A 6,777-nucleotide genomic window follows, 5' to 3' on the forward strand; every position below is an offset into this window, starting at 1 on the left:
ATATTACAATATGTAATATAGCCTATTATATATATAATAGGCTATATTACATATTGTAATATATGTATATGTATGATATGTTAATGATGAAGCGCTAATATAAGTAATAAATAAGGTAATATATTATTCTAATATATTATATTTATTTTATTGGCATATATGAGTTATCTGTATCAATTATAAAACTCTATGACAAGGTCATGTTTAATTTATTACATATATTTATTTATTACATTTTATATTATCATCTCACACATGGATTGGCATTTTCTATAATGTCTCAATTCTAAATCAAAATACATATCTGCTATGACTTAATATATAATTAGCATCAAGCAAACAATATAATTCATATTCTCAAGGATTAAAGATTAAACGGAAAAAAAATAAAAATGATTGCACAACCATCAATTAGTTGGCATTATGCACTAAGCATGTAAACGACCATTGAACAAAAGAAGAAAGAAACAGCATGGCACGCGTTTTCTTAGCGTCCGTTTCCATAGTGACTCATCGATTCATCGCTCTGTTGAGAATGTCTTGAGTCTTAAGCCCCGTTCACACCAAGAACGATAACTTTAACTATAACTATATTTGCGTCCACACCAACGACCGATAACGGTCTGTTTATTCTAAGCTCACGCGCTGCGGTTTCAAAGTTAGGGAAATGGATGTAGATGACCTGCTGCTGCTATATGTTTCACAAAAATATCAAAAGAAAAACAGACGCTGTTGGGTACATGAGACCCTTCAAAGACGAGAGGAGTTGGGAGAATCTCACACTCTGATTAGAGAGTTATCGTCTTTTGAAGACAAATTTTATTCATACTTCCGTATGAGTCAATATCAGTTTCAAGGCATCCTGGACATCGTGAAAGAGGACATCAGCAAGAGCCAAACAAACTTCAGGAATCCGATCAGCGCCAGAGACCGTTTGGCAGTATGTCTTAGGTATACAACCCATATGCAGCCATTGACTACCGTTTCCTAAATTTCATATACAAAAAAGGAGATAAAACCTTAAAGGGGCAACAATGAGGATGATATTTGCACGTTGTAGTTTAAAGGATAATAATAACATTAATAACTGTTTACATGCACCTTGCACAATCAGCAAAATGTAATAAATATATAGCAAAATTAGAGGAATAAAATGCCATGTTCCTTTAATACTAGCCTGATGAAACATTAACATATGTTTACATAGGTGAAGTACACAAGACAAAATCATAATCATAGTTGAATTTAAAAAAAAAAAGACTGTTAAAAAGTACATACTCTTGATTGATAATACCATATGTCATTAGGCTATGTAGATAATAGTTTGTTTTGTGATAGCTGTTCACGAGTCTCTTGTTTGTCCTGAGCAGTTAAACTGCTCACTGTTCTTAAGAAAAATCCTCCAGGTCCTGCACATTCTTTAGTTTTCCAGCATCTGCACATTTAAACCCTTTTCAGCAAAGACTATGATTTTGAGATCTTTTCACACTGAGGACAATTGAGGGACCAAATTGTATTTTTTTTAAACAGCTATCATTTTTGTTGTGGACTATATGTTATGTGAAACTGTTTCATTGGTTATTAAAATAAATGTAATTTTATGATCCTCTTATTTTGCTAAAATTACTAATATTTTAGATTCTGCAAGGTGTATGCAAACATTTGACCACAACTGTAGTTATTTGATATTATTTGTTATTGTTTTGTTTGTTTGTTTGTTTTTTTTGTAGATACTTGGCTACAGGAGATTCTTACAAAACCGTATACCTGAACTATCGCCTTGGAAAGTCCACTGTAGCCACAATAATTCCAGAGGTGTGTGACACAATTTGGAAAAAACTGCAGCCTCTGTACATGCCAATTCCAAGTACTGATTGGAGGAAAATTGCAGATGGATTCCAGGAAAGGTGGCAGTCCCCAAACTGCATTGGATCTCTAGATGGTAAGCATGTGGTTATCCAGGCTCCATCAAATTCTGGATCCACCTTTTATAATTACAAAGGTGGTTTCTCCATTGTTTTGATGGCTCTGGTTGACCACAAGTATGGCTTTACCATAATTGATGTTGGTGGCCATGGCTCCAACAGTGATGGGGGCATCTTTGCTCAAAGTGCTTTAGGGAAAGCAATAAAAAATTACAACTTGGCAATCCCTCAACCAAGACCACTGCCTGGATTCTCACAACCAATCCACCATGTGATTGTGGCTGATGAGGCCTTCCCACTGTCACAGAATATTATGCACCCCTTCCCTGGAAAGGATCTAGACTAAGCTAGACGAATATACAACTATAGGCTGTCAGGGGCCAGGAGGGTGGTGGAGAACTCATTCGGGATCCTTGCATCCAAGTGGGAAGTGTATCAAAGGAGGATCAAGCTGCAGCCTCAAAATGTGGACAAAGTTATAAAGGCCACTTGTGTCCTGCATAACTACATCATCAAAACCACTGACCCAACACGGCACAACCAAGCACCAGAGTGTATGGCAGAATCCAACACTAGTGGAGCTATACAGAATCTACAGCAGTGTGGAAATCAAACATTAAGAGAAGCATTTCTGATAAGGGAGGCATACAAGGACTATTTTATGTCCACTACCGGAGCAGTCCCATGGCAGCAGAATGTCTGCTTTGGAGTGGCTCAATAGAGGGATCCAAACTGTTTTGCTTTTGTTCATGATATTTATGAATGAATTAAAAAACCTAATGTACACAATACACAGTATTATTATTATTATTTTAAAAAGTTAAAAAGCTGCTTACCACAATAAATTACCATAATTAAAAACAATTTTAAAATGTTTATCATGACTCTTCATTTATTTATTCCTTTAACAATCACATTTACATACATTTATCTGCACATTTTGTTAAGTTTGTTAAGTAACAGTAAGTGGAAGCCTATAAAAATGTGTACTCAAATTCACTGGCCAAAGAGGATCCACTGGCTTCATACATTGTCTCCATTTCTGCTCTATGGACTAGCTCATTAATCTTAAATTTTAGCTTTGCTTTTGTGTGCTCTGGCATCTTTCGCATGGAGGAAGCCATTGACTTAAAAAATGCATCAAGCTCATCCTCTGGTGTTTCCTGCTACTCAAATACTCCATTATTGCAGCATCAACTGCAGAAGGAGCACTAGCAGCACTCCTTTTGGATGCAGAGGTGAATTTATTCCCTGGTTCTGCCCTCTTCTGTCCTTTTGGTTCTAGCTGTCTCTCATCTGCATCCTTTGCCTCCTCTGAATCATCTGCCTCATCTGGTAGGTTACTGGATGTTCTATGAAAACAATTTAGATGTAGTCTGCACTACAATTCATATGAGATTTTAAAACAGATGACAAAAGAATAAATGAATAACAGACTTAGATAATAATCTAAACAAAAAAAAAATTTATATTAATAATTATTAATAATTAACTCACTCCCTGTACTGAAGGTGTGGGATCATAAATTCCAGGATCCCTGCATATTTATATGGCTTCAGAAACTTAGCTGGGTCTCTTAGCTGCTTTTTTTCTGTTTAGGTGATAGGCATCTCGGATGTTGATCCACTTCTTCCTTGCACTATCCCCTATAAATAAATAAATATATCATCTTTGAATCACAAATTAATTTGACCTAAGTTTAAACTTTAGTACACAAAATGCGAGGGGAAAAAAGGGGAAATGTAGGCCTACATATTATACAGAACACGTAGCTTTAATAATATTGACTGTAACTATAACTATAATACATTTAAAATGCGTGAAATTGCTGTGTACAAAATTGTCATTGAATATGTTTTTGCAGTTCTTGTTGCGTTTAACGTTACACGACTTGAACCAGTAGATGTCCTCAGCAAGCTACGTTTCCAGCGCATGCAAACAGTGAATCTAGCTAATCTAACAGTGAATTTAGCTAACGCCGGCAATGTAGTGGAATAAAAACAACACGTAGCCTGTTTCACTGCAACTTCAAAGGAGGCAAGACAATGTTATAGAAACTAGCGCTGGAGACCTGAGGTAATTTTGTTATACTGTTTGCTAGCCCGGTATAATGATCTAATCTCCGTTAATACTTCTCACCATTCATTCCGAGGGTATGTCCGATTGTTTTCCATATATCCATTTTTTTAAAAGTATCCTTGAAAAGGGGGTTTGACTTGTCAAATAGTGGTGGGTTTTTCTGGACTTTGATGATTAGCCTCTCTGCAGTCTTCTGCCATTTTAAATGCGCGAGCCTTTTAAATTCGAGTGGATTCTGATTGGCTGTCAGTGTTTTATCGTTCATCAGCTGGGAAAAAAATCGTTTTGAAAGTGATCACAACGATATCGTTCCTCTGTATCGTTATCGTTGTAGTTGCGGTGTGAACTATGCTGCTGTTTAATATTGAGAACGATTTTTAGAACTATATCTTTATCGTTATCTTTATAGTTATCGTGCTTGGTGTGAACGGGCCTTTAACCAGGAACATACTCTTGAGTTGAATGAACTTACTCCCGGACGCGTTTTGGAACCACATACCTCGAGTAAGCAAGGTTTGGGGTTAATCAACCTAAAGTTCAGGGTTTAGCTGACGGTAAGTTAACCGTGCTTTCTGGAATACACCCCTGGTTAAATTACTTGGGGTTTAAGCTTTCAATCGCCCCCTAGTGGAGAGGTACAGAAAAAACTAGTAACAGCTGAGCTAGACCTGTTACAGACTAGACTGCACATTTGGACATATCTTTAGAAAATGCATTCACATTTTTTGTCGCGCGACTCACGCCTACATTCTGTCGCCAACGGTCACTGTCTCTCATGTCACCGGAAGTCGTCAGCTCTCCATTGAAAATGAATGGGATCATGTCGATTTGTCGCTGGAACGGGGCTTCAGTTTTTGTCCTAACCAGCCGTGACGCCGCGATAAAAGGTGTCTTTTCCATGTTATTAAAGGTGGGGTAAGTGATTTCTGGTAGCCAATGTTGACATTTGAAATCACCAAAACAAACCAGCCCCTACCACAAAAGGGTCTCGCCCCTATTATGATAGCTCCGCCCCACACATACATACGCAACCCAGGCAACGATTAGTTCTGTGAAACAAAGCAAAACCAATGTTACACCGTGTCTACACCTGACGCGAGCGGCGCAGCGCGACAAAATACTATGGAACTCATTATAATCAGTGATGCTGTCTACACAATCATATATATACATATCTGTGGTCTACTCTGGAAGCGGCGCGGCACGGCACGACACAACACAACAAATCCCCGACAGAAAACTGCTGCTGCGTTCTATTCATGACGTATTGACACAAATTTCAAATGATTTTCAACGGTCGCTTTGTCGCGTCCAGTGTACTAGACAGACTTTAGCTGTTGCGGCGCAGACACGGTGTTACTCACCTATGGCGAAGAAACAAAGCAACCTCGGCGTCTGATCGCAGGCCTTCTGCTCCTTAAGTTCTCTCCAGCGCTGGAAAGCTGATCCGATAATTACACGGGTCCTACTTCTTGCCTTAAGCCTTCTTTTGTTCCGCTGACATTTTCCTCTTTTGTTTTTTATTCGCCATCTCTATCTTTCTGTCGCTTGGCTCGCTAATGTCCGTCCTGTGCACACTGAATGGTCTCTCCTCCACATCATGAGTAGAAACGCCCCTTACTGCTGATTGGCTACAAGTTTGTTTTGCTAGTTGGCCCGAATCAGTTTTCTAGAGCGTTTTTGAAAAATCACTTACCCCACCTTTAATCGCAGTTTTTGTCCTAACCAGTCGCGACGGCAACACGATTTCTATTTCTGCGACGTCGCTGCTGGAACAACAGCATACAAACTATGAAATGAGAATCTCAGGTACTGATTATGTGCTTTATTCAATGTTTAATGTGTCTAATGTGAGTTTGAAAATCATATTGCGTGACATTTATAGTCATACTGAAAGCAAAAACAGATAGTTTACCTCTTGAAAATAAATGTAAGCAATCATGTAAGTTCGAAACTGCGAAATCATTGCGAACCAACAAAGATGGTACGAGTCACTCAGTATGTACTTTTAATCATGCTAAAAAGGTTAATATTTATTAATTATATTATAAACTTGCCCATTTCGTTGGGAGTGCAGTGCGCTTCTGAATGACTGATATTTGAGTGATTCTGTCGCATCGCGTTGTCGTGTCGCGTCTGGTGTGGACACGGACTAGCCTACATTTCTACTGGCTGACACAATTTCTTTTGGGTACTCGATTCTATGTCTGACTACCTATCACTTTTTGTTTTCAATATGTCGGAATCATCAAAATACGTAAAGTAATGTTTTGTTTTGTTTTTAAATTACATACTACATAGGCTGCCTACAACATCACAGAACAATACGAAGTTTTAGAAAAAGGCTATTGATTAGATAAGACTAAATAAAAGTTTAGAAACATCTTTGCATGAAGTAAAGCGCTGTCGTTTCAGGAAAAAACGACAAACCTGTCACTTGATCGGTACCTTTTAAAAGGTAATATGTACACTTTTTGTATTAATATGTACGTTTAAAGTACTAATATGTACCTTTAAGGTACAAAATAGTGAATCACTGTATCCAAAAATAGTAACTTAGTTTTGATGGCTCTTAATTATTTTAAGTGATATTTTCACACTGACTTGAAATTAAATATTTGATTGTCTGTTTAAATGTAATAACATTTGGTTAAAGATTATTTGTATAGCACATTTCATCTTATTGTTGTAAAAAAGATTTCTATATGTAACTCTAGAGGGAGCCATTCAAATAAATTTAAGAATGGCCCAACCAAAGTTTTCTTCAGGCAGT

The sequence above is a fragment of the Sinocyclocheilus anshuiensis genome, unplaced genomic scaffold (genome assembly GCF_001515605.1).
Source record: "Sinocyclocheilus anshuiensis isolate Anshui unplaced genomic scaffold, SAMN03320099.WGS_v1.1 scaffold179, whole genome shotgun sequence".
Taxonomy (NCBI): Eukaryota; Metazoa; Chordata; class Actinopteri; order Cypriniformes; family Cyprinidae; genus Sinocyclocheilus; species Sinocyclocheilus anshuiensis.